General features: G+C 36.7%; 1 protein-coding gene across 1 annotated transcript in view; it reads left to right on the top strand.

Moving 5' to 3' along the window:
* CTNNA3 (catenin alpha 3) overlaps positions 1-18,976 on the top strand; it is a 572,729-nt gene that overhangs the window by 341,788 nt on the left and 211,965 nt on the right. The gene's annotated exons all lie outside the window — the stretch shown is intronic.

The raw sequence follows: 18,976 nt of genomic DNA on the forward strand, positions 1-18,976 counted from the left end.
TTTATGTTTCTCTTCATGCTCCTGTAGTTACAGAATAATACTAGTTATTATTCTCTAATTTACAAGAATGTCTCATTTTGACTGTGCTGCAAAATCACATGGAAACTACAACACAAAGCCGAAGTTATAAAAGTGATTTTAGATTTTTATTACTGAGACTGAAACACCCTGAAGTAGCTTGATTTTCAGAAAGGATAGTTGATCTCTGAAGATCAGACAACTTTACTGTGTTTGGATTTGAGCCCAGATCAGCTGAAATACTCAAATCATTAGTCAATTTACAAAATGTAGATCTAAGACTCCAATATTGATTTTCATTTATAGTCTTGAATTTGTTTTCCAAATGCAAGGAGTAGGACATTAGTGTGGGTTTGTGCTTAAGGGAGTGATGGCTGCAGAGTTACACTGCGTAAAAAAATCTACAAGGATGTGTAGCAGCTCTCTGTGGACATAAGAGTGCCCAAAAGATAGCTGTCCTTAGTGATGCAGGAAAAATTATAGTGAAGTTTCCACAATTCCACCATATCTATTACCTATTAAAAAAAAAAAAAAAAGTCTGGGAAAAAAAATGCCTGGAAAATTTAGAGATTGCATCTGGTCACTTCACTGAATGATTAACTTCAAAGCCCTTTGTTTTCTCCTTAAACTTATTACTTCAGCGTATCAAGCAGAGTAGACTAAGAGAGAAAATATGTTTATAGTTCATGAATATAAATGCTAGTGGGGACCCATTTATCCAGATTGTTTTGAGGACATCAGACATGTTTAGTTGATAAACAAATTACTTAGTAAATCATAAACAATTCATGTGGTGGGACAAAAGGAAGACTCTCATGACCACTGTATAAAAAGAGGTTCTAAATCCAAGGTAGACTAATCCTACTCTGTGTGTGTAAATACACAGCGTGTGTCCATGTTTATATTTATGGTGTTATGTATGCTGCCTACAGTGAAGAGCACATACTTTTTGACATGTTTTAAGTAACTTGCTTTTCAGAGAGACTGCAGACAAGGCCATCTCCTATTGTAGAATTAATTGTTCCAAATTATCACTTTACTGGTGCTTATATAATATGCTGCTATTGAAAATGAACAAAAAATAAAATTGCAGTTATCTTCTAACCCCATAGAACTGAAGCATCTTATGTAAAAGTTGCTTACGTTGGTTAAAGTACTTAATGTTATTTCTAATCAAGAGCTTGATTGATGCTATTCAGAGGCTAGCAACTGCTAACCTATCAGAGGTAAAACAAAACAAAAATGAAAAAATGCTAACAGCTAAGTAAGTGACCAAAAAAGGACTTTTTACATACAAACAAATTCATCTTGTTTTTAAGAAAAGAACCGCCATTTCCAACAGCATTAGCTAAGAAAAAGACAGAAGAATTACAGCAACTGTTTTGTGTAAAAAAGAATAACAATTCAATTGATATAAATGGAATATCATTTAAATACATTAAAGGTATAAGCTGGAAGCATGTTTTGGTTCTGAATTCCTTAAAAGCCTTTAAGTTGAAAATGCATGTATTTTTTAAATTGGCAGTGATAGGGCATTGCATTGTTGCTTTAATTTGTCAAAGAATAAAACAGGTAGATTTAGATCTCTGTAATCCTGGCTTTCACCAACGCAACCCATACTTAAGAAATTCAGTAGTGGCTTCCTATATGCAGTTTAGTTTCTAATTGAAAATGGTGCTCAGAATAATTGATATTCCATAGGAATCAGAAATATCTAAAAGTGCTCCAAAAGGGGGGAGCCTGGTCCTGCAAAGAGGACAGGACAGATAAGAAAGGAGATGAATTGGTTTAGAGTTCCTGCTACTTCTGTTATCTATTTATTTATCACAGAACTTTTTTTCCTTGGTGAAACTTCTAATGTATAAATATCTCCTGTCTTCTCTGGGACAGCTGACCAGCCTTTTGCCAGGGATACACTTCACAACATGGTGTCAAGTCTGCTATCTGTAAGATTTTGAGTTGGATGACAGGCTAATTCAAGATCTTATACAGAATTTCCAAAGTTTGTGTGAAAATAATCATGTTGCTTCTCATTTGATACGAGAGTTCTTAAATGGTAGTTGGAATTTCCATGTTGGCAGGAGAGGCTTCATATTCTTGTCTGTATTTTTTTCCTTACTTTGTTATTTACAGTTCATTGTTATAAAACCAAGCAAACAAAGCTCCTTACAACTGACAGGTCATGAAATACAAAGCTGGAAAGCTAGTAATGTACATCATTGCAGAAGTGTGCTTGATCTTCTCTGCAAATGAGAATAACAAGTCAAGTACTGAAGTTCAAGATCGTGGGTGGAAATGCCTGGTTATGGAATACTAACAGAAATCATAGTTTAATGTAAAATATTTTAAAAGCTAAACACTAACAAAAATTTGTTGCAAAAAATGACATAAGACAGTAACTATACTAGAGAAGGCTGGTAGGTGAGGTAGATGAGACACCAGACAATTTTACTGTAAATGCGAAGGTAGTTTTTACTATCTACATGTATTTATCGCAAATATGCCAACTTCCTATCCAAGGAGTGCAGATGTGAGAACTGAATGTTAGAGCAAAGGGCAGTGACGCAAGCCAGCCAGTGTATATTGTTAAATACAAGATATCTTATTTATTGGAAGAAAAAAGCTTTTTCTTTTGTCAGTTGCAAATAGACTTTATAGAACATGGGACATAGTGAAGCTGCTTGCAAGCGTGGAGACCTGAAAGGCAGCTCAGATGCTGGCTGTCCCTAGCACGCAGGGACTGCCTTCTCTCTTGGATGACAAAAGCTAAGAAAAAACATTTCACTGTCCCTTGTTTCTGAATATAAAACAGATTAGGCATAGATCTGAGCCCATGTAAACCTTTGACATCCGTAACATTCTGCCATAAGGCACTTCACAGCTTGGCTATGTGTTGGGTAAAGCAGTATCTGTGAAACTCCCACTGGATCATTTCATTTGCCGCCCCTCAATTCTTGTACTGGAAGAGAAAAGGGACACCAGTCCCTATTTTCCTTCTCTGTGCCACTCATATTGGTCTGTCATATCCTCCTTCAATTGCCTATTTTCCAGATTGAAAAGCTGGTCATGTAATTGTTCCTTGTTTGGAAGCCATACAAGGACCTTGCTACCTTCTCTATATTGTTCATGGGGTGGTAGGTCAGAACTGTGTTTGTACTGAATACATGGGGAAATCATGGGTGTACAGGGCGCCTTCATGATGTTCTCTGTTTCCATATCTATGTAATTCCTAAGAATTCCTAACTCTGTTCTCAGATCGCTGATGAGCACTCATCTCCAACTTTCATTGACCCTTTTATCATAATCTCAAAATCTTATTCTTCAGAAGTACTAATTTCCTGAAAGTCCATCATGTACATATAATGCTAGATTATGTTTTCCAAAATAACTCACTTCACATTTATCTAGACTGAATTTCATCTTCTGTGTTATCATCTAGTCATTCAGTATCCTGAGGTCCTTCTGCAAATCTTCAGTTTGTTCTTTTGCTTAATCCTCTGAATAACCTGGTAATAGATGCAGCAAAAAGCTTAATAAAAAGTTAATGCAGACACTGTGACCATAAGGAAACTTATGGCTCACAGCTATCTCCCAGCTTCCTGCTCATTTGTTCTGGGGGTTGAAAAAAAGGATGCTAATCTATCTGTTCCAGCTGCAAATTACTGGTTACTTAGCCACTCGATTGTTAGCAAAGCCCCTGGTTTTCCTCTCTTGGATGAGTAGCAGGATCTACATCCTTGGATCTCTGTACTGGACACGCAGTATAATTAACAACCAAGCCATTCATTGGTGACCTCAGCGAGGGCATTCTTCAGTTGCTTCAGTGCATGGAAACAGGTCTGCTGATTTCTGATTGCTCTTTTTAAAGATATTTATGGCACAAGAAAGCTGTTTCCTTTTTAACCTGTATTTTTTTGCTCTTAAAGATACATACTGTGAAATCAGTTGTATGATACTGTTTGCCAAAGTTTAATTATCTCCAAACTGAGGAAACAGCATTAAAAAAATGCAGATTTTCCTTAATCCAGTCTAGACTTCAGTTTCTTTAAGTCTCGTCTTTAAAAATCAGTGTTTCAGTGCTGTACTGTAGTATGCTGTTCCAGCTCAACATGTTTAGAGGCTTCAGAACAACATTGGTCAGCTGCAGTGATAATGATAGTATTGCACCAATAATTAATTTGATAATATCAGTTCAAAAACAGACAGGATAACACATATTGTTTCAACAAAGGGCAATAGTGCATTCTCAAAATCATTGGTGAGCCCTAATTTGAATCATCATTGTTTTATTATGTATTGTAGTATGTAGTTTGTAAATGTTAATATATACTTTGTTATTCTATGATTCTGTGTCAGCTGTAAATGTTGCTGTTATTACCGTATTGATAAAATCAGTTTCATTTTCTGTTGATAGTTAATTTGCTTGCAGAAATTTGCAAATTAAATTTCCAGATCTAGATCAAGGACTTAGACGTGTTTATTCAAATCTCCAGTCCCCAAAATTTGATTTTAGTATTGCAGCCATAATGTCCACTCGTGAAAGATAATGCAATGATTTGGGTATTACAGGACTGGGATGTAACTCCATTTTAAGTAAAACAAACCACTGATATTTATGTTATTTCCAATTTAAGCATTCATTTCTCAGTTCAGGTTAAAACAAGTAATAAAAATAACCCCCTCCTGCCACAGTATACACCAGTATTCATTCATTTATTGTTTGGTTTGTTTTTTTTCCTAAGTTGAAAAAGTCCATTAGCTATCCTGAGATTGATACAGTGTATTGGTCTTTTTCAATATAAAACCTTATTTATGCCATTTACTTTTATCCCAAGAGAAAAAAATCCCAAGAATGATTTATCCTGCTTATATTAAGTGCCAGTCTGTCTCCTTTGACTGAATGACTATATTAGATTGGATGTCTAATTTCCAAATAGCTCAAGTGAGGTCATGAGTATTTGTCTCTTCTGAAACATTATGTTACATTTTCTTGTACCCCATACAGCCGTTTTAATCAGTTACTCTTCAGGGCATATTTTGTATCTGTTTCTGAAAAACTGAAGATGTCTGAACAGTAGGTTATGACATAGTTTGATATATAAATACAATAGACTGAGTTTGACATTGTAAAAACAAAGGTTCATCATCTCAGAAGGATTTCTCCAACAGTGAATTTGATATGGAAATTAGAAGTGCTACTTGAAATATCAAGAGAGATTTTCTGTGGTTTCTATTTTAATCTGAACATGACAACTCTTCTCAAATAGAAACAATAGGTCTTGAGAAAGAACATACTTTTTCTTTCTCATTGTGAAATGTTAATGGAGCTAAGCTTAAATTGCCTGCTATACTGTCTCAGTGCTCATCATGTAATTTAAGAAACAAACAGTATCCTCATAGGCCAGTGACCTTTGTAAATCAGCTTGAAGATTCCCATCTCTTATGAACATCTTTCTTCTGAAATAGCATTTGGAAGTTACAGTGTTTCTCTTGAAAACCAATTTAAGACATTAAGAATAAAATATAGATCCATTTTTCTTCTGGAAGTATGTATATACATTTAGTGAAGTGGAAAACATCAGTGAAAGAAAAAGACTGAACACCGCACCAGACCTTGGGTGATGAGGTCTTCAAGGGTCATAGCAACTACAGACAATATTTTCTTCTATGTTTCCTCACTGTATCTCTCACTTTAGAGTATTAGCTGCTTCCTGCTTATGCAGGGACACTAGGGACATCAGCCACACTTACCAGCAATGTTAGCTGGTGCTTTGTGGACAGTGCTAGTATCTGATAATCCTAAACAGCAAAGTATTTGTGGTACCTCACTTAACATCTTTAGCAATATCATAGCCACATAAAAATTGCTCAAAACAGAATCCCTCAATTGTAAATGTAGATAGCATTTTCAAATATATGAAGGAAATGAAATAGTCCTAGTTAGGAGGTAAAAAAAAAAAAAACCAAAAAACAAAAAAACACATTTTTAAATTGCCCACTTTGGCTATTACAGTGAACATTTCCCATACATGAAGTGGACGCTCAGCAGCTGAAGTATTTTCACAAGTACAAAAGTTTATAGAAAACATTCTTCAGAATGGAAGTTATTCTATTCCTTACATTGCTTATATACCATATCAAATACTCATATATCTGAACTATGATTTTGTGACACCGAAAAACTAGGATATATTGTAGAATGAGAAAAAAAAATCAGATTTTTGTTAAGATTCTACCTATATCTTGTGTCTTTGGGAGCTTTGGTTAAAATAAATTCCAACATGCTACATTTCAGTTAGCAAATATGTTTTATTAATCAGAATTGCTTACTGTAATGGATCAATTTTGATATTTTCATTTTTTCAATTTTTGATTCTTCAATTTTTTGCATTTCAAAAAATGAAAATTAACTGGTTTGAGATTTCACACATTTAGGTTTTACTTTGAAATGTCTTTTCATTTAAATATTATAATGAAATTGCAAATCTGATTGAAATATTTAATTATATGGAAACATTTTCAAACAACCTTGTATTTTAAAAAAATTCTAAATTAGCTCTGTACTGAATCTGATTAAAAACACTATTTAAAATTATGAAAACTACCACAAAGCAGTTATGAAAAGCCTTAGGGGACTTGGCTGTACTTTGTTTGTAACTTGTCTTTTTTTTTAATGCATGTACGTTGTAGTCCTTATTTCACTCCTACTTAAGATCAGCACAAGTTCTGATATTGAGAGAGAACAGGGAAGTTTGTAAAAGTGAAAAGATAGGTAAAAGGGAAGACTGAAAGTTCACATCTAAACAAGGAAAAAGCACATCTTTTGTAACTAGGAGTTTCTTGTTTGGGAAAGGTGACAGGCTGCTCTCCTGAGCTCATCTATGAAGGAGATGCAGTGCTTTCTGAGAGGAGTGAGAGACTGGGTGAACCTGAGATTAAAAAAAAGAATTTGATAGGAGCAGGGAAGAATCCTCTGATTATCTTTTCTTTTGGCACAGATGCTAATCTCCCACTGTAGTGTGTAAAGGTCAGTTGTACCAAGCTGAGGCTCAGCAGTTTAACAGCAAAAGTGGAAGCGATGATGAGGGGAACTTTGTGTTCCTCATTTCTTTTCTTTCAGTACACCAGCATCTCGTATTCTCTTTAGTCTGATCTAGTAACACTGACTTCACATCTACTACTCTGATGCATGCACTAGAGGGTTTAGCCTATTGCCTAATTCTTGCCCTCGTTTTCCAGTCTTGACTGTATTCCAGTGTTTGTGTATGACAAGAAATGCTGATTTGTAGGAATTGGGATTTCTAGGGTGAAACCCCTTACTGATAATGGAGGAGTGACAGAAAACGTGTACTTAAGTGTATCAGTGTTGTAACGTATTGATTTACAATAGCAGATTCATGCAGCATATACTGTAGTGTCATTGAAAAACAGGTTCATCATTTAATCTAAGAATTTTCAGCACGTGAAATCTAGCACATCTATTTTAAATGAAGTTACAAGACCTAATGGAGAAAAATCTTCAATTACAAAAATGAACACAGAAATAAATTGTTTTGTCACTGTCTAGCTGAACAAGATACAGGATGCATAGAAGCATAAATTATACAAATACTGACAGGATCTTAAAGTAAGTTTATTTTATGACAAATTATAAATATCTTTAATAAAATAACTTGCTTGCTCTTGGTTCTTTAGCTACTTCTAAAACTAGCTTCTGAAAACATAAGATTGATGTTCTGTGTGTGGTGGGAGAACTTTGATTCACAGCTTATAATTTGGGTCCAAGCATTCCTTAGTTAGTAGAGGGCCCTTAGCCCCTCATCTGGGGAACTTGGTTGTCCTTGCCTCTGGGTATCTAAACAAAATGATAAGGATAAAGGAAGTTACTTAAGCTGCCTTCACAGGCGAGGTGATAGCTTCTGGCCACTCTAACATGATCCAGCCATTCTGTGTGGAATTGCTACAAGTCTGGTACTTGTACCTTTTTTTTTTTTCCCCTTTAAACTTAAGTATAAATAGCATTTTAGTTGGTTGATTTAGGGCCTTTCTACTTACCTAATACCTGCACCCAGAAAATTTGTTTGACCTAATATGAGCCAAATTCATAGAAGTGCTCATCCCTCACTGAAATGAAGTCCGTCAAAGATGGTGCTTATTTCATTTGTGTTTCAATAGCACTGCAGAGACTCCAAGGACTATCAGGGTCCCTAGATTTGGGGGAACAGATGAGACAAGTTGGAGAATGACATAGAAAGCGAAAATGAATGTCATGTGGATAAATGACAGAGCATGGAATAAAAAGGATATAAGTGAATTTAGCTAACTCAAAATCAATCACCGTTAAACTGAGATAACAACGTCCATGTAAGAATTTATCTGAATTATTTTTTTCTACTTAGAAAATCATTAATTGCTGCAATTTCTATATGGAAGTGAGGTTTGCTATATTTATATAAATATGTTGCACCAAGAAGCATGTTATTTTTCACTTAATGCTGTTAGAATGCCATTTCAGCAAACAATACAGAAGGACTTACAGATGGTACAAGTGACATGTTTTCTGGGTTAACATGTTAATCAAAGTATTTTCAACACTCAGCAGAGTTGAAAGAATAGTAAGTATTTAGTATTGAAAATTGATCTGTATTGACAACACTTTAATAAGGAAGACTACAAGATAAGGCTCTTTTCTTCCTTTCTTTCAAGCAAAACACAGGACTACTGGCTCTTGCACTAACGCTTTCTGTGTCTGTCTCTAGTGGAAACCTCTCCTGCCCAAAGTCAGTTTCATCCTTGAATCTGCAACGTAATCGTGATATGATTATGCTTTTCATTTTCTGTACAAATAGCACCCATTTCTCTCAAATAGAAAGGGAGAATTATCACTACTTCCATCTATTTTATCAACATATGTATAAGAGATGATAGCTCTTATTTACCACTTTGTATGTCCTGTTTCGTATGGAATTTGGCACATCTTTTTATGTCAAATTTTGTATGTACTGATCCAGAAAAATTGAGAGCAATTCACCGTAGGTCTGAAAGAAGCAGGCAAAAGAAAATTAATCGCACCTTTGTGCTTTCCTGAGCCCAACCTGCAAGATGCAACTTTCAAGCAACCTGTGATGGCTAATATGTTAATCTCGGAGCATCCAATAGGTAAGGAGGGTTTTTTTTCAGCTCTTTTATGCAGAATTAAGAAGCATGGGAAAAACTTTTTGGGTTCTGAAAACCAACAAAAAACAGACTTGCAGCCCAAAGTAACACTTTCATAGTTTCCTGGCAGAAGGCAGCTCAATCTGAAATGGAATTTAACTGTCCATTAATGAATTTGCTTTACATATTAAAGGCATAGCCTCACAAAGTACTGACCTTGTGAGTACTTGATTTCTTTCTACCCCCTTCAAAGGTAATTGGGAATTGAGTATTCTCAGCACTGCAGGATCACCCATTTCTATGGTATATCATCCCAGACTGGTCAACACTAAGTAAAAAAAAATTTTAATGTTTAATTAATAGTACCTTTAGTTTGATTTCACTGAGTATTAAAAAACAAAACAACTTCCATCAGTGCAAAATTCTCCAACAACTGCATCTGTTGGTCAAACTGACAGATTACTGTAACATCTTTATTAACTTTCAGGATATCAGAGAGGGCAAAATCTTTTATCATTCTTGTTCAGAGCATAATAAAAAGTCAAGAAACACTAATCATGTCATGTACAAGTTTTAGTTTCAGACAGTTCAATGATAAGGAATTACATTCCTAGACAGAAGATACAAGCCTCGGGCTTGTTGGTTTTTTGATGGCACTTCTTGTAGTTACTGTTCTTCTTTACCTATAATATGCTTGCAGTTGTATCATCGTGTGTCAATGTAGCAGATAAAGACCCTAAGTTTAAGTGCATATCATGGTGCCATTTTTGCATTACAGTTTAACATCTCTTACTCATGTACATAGCCACACACGGTGGCTGTCGTTAGAATGCAGGATCCTGTTGTACAATGTGGTCTGCAGACACAGAACTGAAGTGTTGTCTTCTGCTTGAGAGAGCATAATATCCAAGTATTAAACAGGAAGCAGTTAGTATATACCGATCATTAGTGCACAGAAAAAATGAGAGAATATTGGGCAGCAATTTGGCAATAAAACATACCTGTCAGCAGACTAGGAGATCATTATTTGTAAGACAAGCACTTTCAAGCGCAATCAGTATTTATGAATGAGAAGTGGATTGTTATTGCATTACCACACTATATGTTTGGAATCACTCTGTCCTTAACTTCCAGATATATACATTTGTAAAATCACTTCCCCATATGCTAACATCTAACTTCACAATTAGCTCTGCTCTCTTACCACAGACACGTTGGGTTTTTTTTTTTTTCAGAATCACTTTTAGCTAGTTTACATGGGGCTCTGTTTTTGAGAGGAAAACTGTTTCGTTTGCTAATTTTTATGCATTCTTAGTTTGACTGTGTGGCTCAGAATTGCCTTTCAGTGCTCCCTTGTTTTTGTCTGACTTTCTCACTTTCAAGAGAGACCAGTGTACATGCAGCCTGCCTGCCTGCCTGCGGGTTTAGTTAATAGCACATGCTTGAGATTTGAGCAACTAAGGCTCCTTTCTTGTAGGTTCTTCACTGCTACAGTTCAATTAAATCCAAAGATCTTAACTGGACATGCACACTGATCTATTTTAGCAATCCAGTTGCTGACATTGTTTGCTAATTTTAGTAAATCTGTGATTAGATAGGTCTGTATAGCAAGCAGTACCAATCTCATTTAAAAAAAACAAAAAAACACGCTTCCCAGTTTTACCCTTTTCTTCCCTTACCAGCTCAAGTCCTTTTCTGTGCTGAAGGGTCTGCGAATCTTTCAGCAAACTGACCTGTTTGTCAGATGATGTAAAGGACAGCTGTCAATAAACAGACCCAGGCAGCCTCACCCGTATACCTGCAAATGCAGGTTTTTTGCTCTGTTTGGTTGGTTGGTTGTTTGCAGACAGCATACAGAGGGGAACCCTAAGGATGATAATGGCATTTGTGGGTGTGTGTGGAACTACTTCTAAAGTGACAGGCAGCATAGGAAAAATGCACAAAGGTCTTTGCTTTAAATTCTAGTAAGAGAAGTCTGGGAACAGTAATTGAGACATGGCAGGCAGATGGAAGGAGGCCTTTAAGGACAAGTAACTTGTTCATGCTGTATTGGAGCTGGTAGAAGGAAGCTTAATGGAGTGCTAATATGGTCAAAACAGGGATTTAAGAAAATTAATTCAATTAAGTTAGTCACTGGCTTAAAGTCAAGCATGCGCTTTAAGTGTATGTAAACTTTAAGAATCTGAACCTTACCATTTTGGACCTCACTGACCTTTGGACCTCACTGCACCTTGCAGCAAGTCTTGAATTCGTAATATGAGAATTTTTGCCCCTTCACATAATTAATCAAATAAGGCCCAACTTTCCTATTACTGATTGAGCTTCAGGTGATAAATGGTGACATTTTCATTAATCCTCTTAATCACAGTCTTTATTGCAGAAGTGTGAGGCAAGGGAACAAAACAACCAGAAGATTTATCAGACTTTCTGTGTCTGAGGGGCATATTTCAACAGATAGAAATGTCACCCACCTAGTTCTGAGGCAGAACGTACGACAAGTTATGTGAGCTCCGAAAGGCAATTTGTCTTGGTTGAACATGGATTCTTCATCATTATAAACCTGGTTAGCATTTTTGCTGATACTGTAAGGACAGCTGACACAGAATTGAAGGAATGCATGGCAGTGACTTGCTGCTTGGGTTACTGCAGAAACCAGATCTAGAAGTTTCTCTGATTGCTATAAATTGTGATGATAATTGTGATTCCTTCTTATGTCTCTTTAAGTGTTATAGGTTTGATTCAGTATTGATTTGTGATGAGCCAGTATCCTGTAACAGAGTAATTCCAAAGGTGCAAAACAGCAGCTGGGTGTTAACATCAATTTACTAAAGCTTGTGTTTCTTAACTACCAAATATCTATGTTTTCGTGCGTGTACTGATGTGTTATAAAGATACAGTACTTTCCCTTGCCATATTGTTAGATTCCTTCTTTTCAAGGATTTCTCTTTGTTGCAGCTCTTTTTCACATGAACGCTGTGATATCTCATGAAGGATGAGGTTTATACTGCTCAGTGGAGGTGCTACTGAATTTTCTTTCTTCTACAAGCGCCTCTTCATGCAAATTGTCAGAACTGACTCTATTAGAGGCCATTATCCTTCTCTCAAAGGATCTGACCCCCAAATTGGCCAAAGGGATCTCATGTTCTTGAGGACAAATATATATAAATATACATAGGTTTTTTTCCATATATGTTTGCATGAATATATATATACACACACATATATGTATGTAGGTATAGAGAGTATGTTTGGATTAATCTCACCTCTTTTGGAAAACAGATTTCTAGCCTATAACATTAGGTTGTGTTGTAAGTTATTGTACTGTAAGCTAAGAGAAGTCAGTACTATTTCTAGAGGATCTGGTAACATTTTTGTTTGCCTAATTTAATCACTTTTCTAGTAATCATCTTTTTGAGTATTTTACTATTGCTCTTGAACTAGCATTCTTTTTGCCCCACTGCCAGGGTGGTGCTTTTTACAAGACTGTATTTAATAACTTGAATTCTTGAATGCATTGAAATAACTGAGAGATGTTTCTTCTGAAATGTAGTTTGTACAGAACACTTTCAGAGGCTAAAACCCTGTGTTTGAGGCAAGAAAACAAAATGTAGGACAGAATGCTTTCATAGTACAGACTTAACAGCATAAATAAAATTAGAAGAGCAGTGGCTGAACTTTCCTTAAAGAGGCAAACAAACAGCCTACGATGGGGAGCCATGTCCTAGAATTTCTGATCATGAGCAATGGAAGTAATCATTGAGTAACAGAAGTCGGATGTTTTCCTTCTTGATAACTTGGCTGAGACAAAAGGAACAAAGTTAGGTATTTCTTTCTTTTAGAAAATAATTCTTCCTCTGCAAAAGCTCTTCAAACCAAACAACAAAGTGAAAAAATATGCATTAATGGGAACATAGTTATTCCTGAGGAGATCACATTTCTTACATTTTAACATCATTATATTAAACATTTTAGTAAGAAATGTTTCCCTAACCTTCAGAGTACTGAGTACATATAAAATTTCTAAAATTTTATCCTTTTGAAAAACACAGACTGGTGTTGCTGGATACCGGGAGCCTCCTTGCTAAACTTGGTGAGATAGAGAAATGTTTTCTCTTAATGAACTGTCTTCAGTCACAGAAGTACCAGCTCTTTTTTACTGAGTCTGGTAAAGGCAGAGTAGTTGCAATATCTTATGTACTTTTGTAATGGGAAGTTCAGATCACCATTCTGAGTTTTAGCTTAATTAACATGTACCCCATCAGCCCTTTATTAGGAATCATTTATTAATTATAATTCTAGATTTCTTTACCCTGTTTCATTTGAAATATATTAGCGATCTGTGTGTGACTCACTCATTCCTTGTTGGAGGGATGACTACTGTGCGCTAGGATTGGTTTTCACATGCCTGTCAATTTACAGTTATTAACAGTGATTTCATTTGCCTTTTTTCTAGGTCAGTATTCAGTAAACAAGATACAGCTTAACAGGAATTTTGTCAATGAATTTAGCAGGATCACAATCTTACCTTTAAGCGCATAAATAATATTCAAAGTGTAAGCACATACTTAAACACTTTTCTCGATGTCTCAGAGTGCATAGCAATCTGCAGTTTGCAGATCTGGATGATTATGTATGTAAGTTTAGGATGCAAGGTTCATAGATGGTTTTAGTGTTTTTCTTTATGATCAATTTTACTTGTCCTCAAACAGAGATTACATTATGGGAGAATTCTTATGAAATGTTTTATAAACCTTTAAACTCAATTAACATGAAATAAAGACTTCCAGTGACAGAAACATTTTATGTTATTACAACATTTACTCCAGATAAACTACATTAGCTAAGAGACCACCTCCAGCTCCAGTGCAATTGGTATTTGCTGTCTATAGATGGCTTTTCACAGCAGCTGCAGGAAAGCAGCTCATGTCACTATTCACACAGAAAAAAAGGAAAACTATTAAAAGTGAGAGAAATTACTTAGATATTCATTTAAGGGATAAAGGAAAAGTAAAAATGAATGAGGATTAATTGTATTTTTACAAGATATTCTAAGCATAGCCTATAGTGAATGCCTAAGAATGTGCTGTAATTTTCTGTGTGCCTGTGGCACAGATCAGATTTTTACTACTGGAGCAGTGTAACATTTCTTTTGCTTTATAGACAGCTTAAACAGTTATCTAGCATGCATATATGCATATACTTCATTATGAATGAATTATGGATTGTTTTCTAATCACTGCAAAGGCAGTTGGTGTATTTCATGAATAGCTTCCTGAGCATGTTTATGGTTTCAAGTTTCATTTTCTAATTTCAATTCAGTTTATAAGTTTTTTTTCTGAATAGACATAGTGTATTATACCTAGACCACATGCATGTCTAATAATAGGCAATCATTATTCAGTGGGAGAAACTACATTAGAGAAAATAAAACCACTGCCAGTAAGAAACCAGGGTATTAAAGGGCATCTGTGTGAGAAGATACTTGAAAACGAAAAGGATCTTTTAAGCTTTCCACACGTCAGCCTTCCTAACCCGGCGGGTTACTGGCATCCTGGAGTCAGGAGCTGGCGGAGCAGCGCACCCTGTTTCGCTGTGCCGCCGGCGGGCAGGGCAGGGCAGGGCAGGGCAGGGCAGGGCACGGCTCCGCGGCCGCCCCTGCCCGCGCCGCGGCAGCGCCCACGAGGCCTCGTGCCCCCCTCCCCCTCCCCGTTCTGGAAGGTTCCGCAACCTCCGCCCCGCCCCGCGGCAGCGCCCAGGAGGCCCCCCCCCTTCCCGTTCTGGAAGGTTCCGCAACCTCCGCGCCGCGGCAGCGCCGAGGGCTCGCGCCGCCCGTTCTGGAAGGTTCCGCGGCGCCGGGCGGGCGCGGGGAGGCGCTGAGGGCGGTGTCGCTCTTTGGTGAGCTAGGGCACATCCTGAGCCGTGGGAGCAGGTAGGTGTACTTATCTAGCGTCTTTTCCTATGGCTTATAAAGCGTGCGTTTTCATCCTTTGGAAGAAAACGTCCTCCTTCCTAGCCCGAAGCTTTTTGGGATTCTTAGTGTTCTGGTGCCTGAGGATAAAACTCTGTGAGCAGGCAACGCGCAGCCTGCTGTGTGCAGAGTAATTCTGGCTGCTAAAAAGCATAACGATAACTGTGGTTATTCTTCCTTATCGACTCCTTTATGTTAAGAGGTGTTAACTTCCTTTTTTCAAGCAGGAAGCTCAGTGACCTTGTTTTAAGATGTGATTTTCTGCAGTATAAAACATAAAATATCAATTGCGAGGAAATGATATCAAGCAATATGTTTTAAGGAACACCTTTTTATGAGGTTGCCAAACGTTCTATTTCATTTCTTTGAGTTGTTGTGGGGTTTTTTTGAGTCAAAGGGCAGCACTTCGGTAATAATGAGCTTTGGAGAGCATTTGTGTGACTGGCTGCTCACCTGTGGTAGCAAGGGATGAACCGTCTGACTTCAAGCAGTATTTTGGTCAGCATTTGTTCTTAATTATTATATATTGCTATTATTTATGCTGGAAGTTGCTCACTGGTGGAGTGATAAAGTAGCCTTTCTGCTATGGATGTTATTTTTTTCAGAGTTCAGTGGAAACAGGACAGCAGTAGATTAAAGGTCCCTATGATAAAACTGGAGATACTAAAGCATGTCATAGTTTTTGTGGATCTGTAAAATGAATGCAGCCTTTGTTTAGGCAGATACAAATATATGCACCTATGTTGTATGATTGTTTTCTGTCCTCAGTAAGGCTGTATGAAATGCTGCATCTCGCTTTCTGGTAATCATTAAGGCACTTTCTCCATGAAAATTTGTCTAAGTTAATTTCCTTAATTTTAGTTCCAAGAAACGGCAGTTGTCAAAACTAAAACTGTTGGAGTGCTTGGGGGGTGGGGTGGGAATCATACAGTTAATTGTAAAGTGTAAAAATAAAAGCTTACTTGAAAATAAGAAAACTTTTTTTTCCATGTTAAGTGTGCTGTAAGGGATACAAGCTGTTTAGCTTTGAATTGGCAGCATCCTATTTTCCAGGTTGGAGGGAGACAGCAGTGGTGTATGATGTAGGTAGCCTTTTGTGCGTTCCAAATGTTTAGTACATTTCAAATAATGTTAGCTTTTCTTTTACAATTCTAGCTTTATTATTAGATGCCTTTACTCTTTTTTTATCCAGAATAGAAGTGATGAATACAGATGTAAGTTAGACAGCAATTATTCTTTGGTTCTAGAGTGTCTGTTCAAAAAACTATAAATCATTTAAGAAAGCATGTTAAGACTTTTCCTCTCCCAGCTTCTCCATCATTTTTCCATTAGCCTGCCTCCTCCTGCATCTCCTTATGTTTTTTTAGGGTGGCTGGTTCTTACTTATTTATTCATTTATTTTTACCACTCCTCTGCCTTGAGTCAATCAACAGTGGAAATGCTTTAGATTTACTTGCTGAGAGAAAGTCCACAAATCTTTGTCTACTGGATTGAATCCTAGAATTTAGGCTGAACTTGGATGGCTTGTTTTATAGTTTAAATCTATAATCTAAATATTTAATTCCATAAACCTAATTTTTCATTTTTTAAGAAAAATTAATTTCAAAAATATTGAAATGACTTACGTTCAGAATAATATTTGTATATTATTTATATGATTTTTTTTTGCAAACAGTATTTGAAAAAAAAATTTCAAATTCGTCTGAGAATTTTGTGTATGTTACGTGGGAGGGAGCTCCTACTTGAGTAAGGTGTTTTAGTCTTTTATGTTTCTGACCTGACTTCCTCAGTAAGTTTTGTCAGCTTTTGAACTGGGAGGTGGACCTTATCCTTTCTATGGGAAGGCTTTCTCTCAAGTACGGAAATGTAGAAGTTGCCACAAATTGAATCTTGTAAACGTTTGGAAACTTTTTTTTTCCCCTTCTCCTGTTTTTGTTTTTGTCTGCCTCTGTGCAGGGAGGGGGAACGTTTGGCTACACCTTTGGATAGGTATCAGGAAAATGCCTTCTATTATAAAAGCGCTTAGGGAGGAGGAACGTTTGACTACAGCTTTGGATAGGTATCAGGAAAATGCCTTCTATTATAAAAGCGTTTTTTTTTTTTCTTTTGTACAGAAGTCTTTTCAGGATTGGCAGTAATGACAGTGCAAGTTAGAGGTCTAATCCTTCCTGTCATGCAGAGTGAACATATATGCAGCTTTATACAGTTTCCCTTTTTTCCCTCCTGTATTAATTGAATTTATGTTTTGCTTTGAATTTTCATAATAATACTAATGAACTTGCACTGTTTGGTAATATGTTTGCAAATACTGCCTTCCTTAATATTGTGTTGTCCCAGCTTCCTAACCATGTATTCCTACATGCTGTATTGAGTTCTTTTATGGAATTATTTTGCTGATTTTACTGATTTGGTTCTGTTAAATATCCAGGGAGGAAAGCAAGATGTATCTGGAAAGTCAGTGAAACCTTTTACTGTTAACAGTTAACTGAAGCCAATGATAATATTTGGGGCTTTCACTAGTAATGTGCGGTTAGAATCTTGTCTAATGCGTGGGCATTTTGTGGTATTCATTTGTTTATTGCTAATATCATTGAACTTCTGTTACGCAAGCATTTTTCAGTAGTTTGCAGGGAAATGCAGAGTCGCTGCAGTGATTTCAGGGTTAAGGAGCTAAACTCATCTTTTTTGCTCTTAGTCCAGATTGATTGCAGACAAAAGGACTAATGGACAACCATGTCATCATAGTGAAATTTTGTCTTTGGAAAGATTACTTTTTTGAAATAAAACACACTGAAGTTTGTAGTAAGTTTTAGAGGATAAACAGTTTTACTTTTTTCCTGAATTTGCAACCCAAACCTAAAGACTTCTATATAGATTTTCCCCTGTTGAAAATGAAACATTGTGCTAAACAATACTGGTTTTGATGAAATATGCCTGCTTTCCTGCTAACTGACCTGGTGAGCTGCTGATTTCCTATGGTTCAGGCCTCTTAAGCAGTCTTCCGTGAATATTGCCCATAACTTGCAAATTCTCTAGCTCTGTGGTGCTGGGACTGATGGAGAATCAGGAATCTCAAAACCTTTGATTTAGGGTTCTCCAGCTCTGTTTTTTTAAAGTGATGCATGTTACTATTTGCAAAGCTTTTTTCCTGTTTTGTTTTGTTTTGTTCACATTTGGTCTTTCATAGAAATGTAAATAATTCGCTTTTTCATTCTGGAACATTTTTTCATTCACTTCATTCTGGACAATCTGAATTTTTTATGTATGTGCCTTTGGAAAAATGTCACTCTAAATTCTCTTGGACAGTATCCTGAAAGCACTCCCTTGCACATGGTAGATGAATGTAGGGAATCTTTCACTGGCTGAGGAGTTTGCAGATCTTTCACGCATGTGGTACATGCTAGGAGTGGTATTAGCAGATGTTACTTGGCTGGCTGAGTTGGGGATTTTGCAGACCATCCTGGCTGGGTCATTTGGGGAATTTGCAGGTACATCCTAGCGGTGGTTCTTGCAAGTGAACCTCAGTATGTGGCCCTGGTGTTTGTGTCTCTTCTCACTTCATGTGCCTGTAGCTTTACTCTCTTGAGCGGAACGGAAGTGGTCTGCCTCTTAAACTGGAAGAGGTATTGTAGTGCCCTAACAGATAAGTCCTACGAACAAGATACCTGAAAAGGTCTATAAACAATATACTTTTTCATTCTTTACCTACCTACGGTCTGTCTGGTCATCATTTTATGTTGTTGCTTGTTAGGGCTGTGCCTGAATGTCTTCTATGTACAGTTGAGGGCAAATTGTGCGTTATTCATAACTGTTTTTTAGTCCAGTGAGAAAGTC

This window comes from Dromaius novaehollandiae, chromosome 6 (genome assembly GCF_036370855.1).
Source record: "Dromaius novaehollandiae isolate bDroNov1 chromosome 6, bDroNov1.hap1, whole genome shotgun sequence".
In the NCBI taxonomy this organism is placed as follows: domain Eukaryota; kingdom Metazoa; phylum Chordata; class Aves; order Casuariiformes; family Dromaiidae; genus Dromaius; species Dromaius novaehollandiae.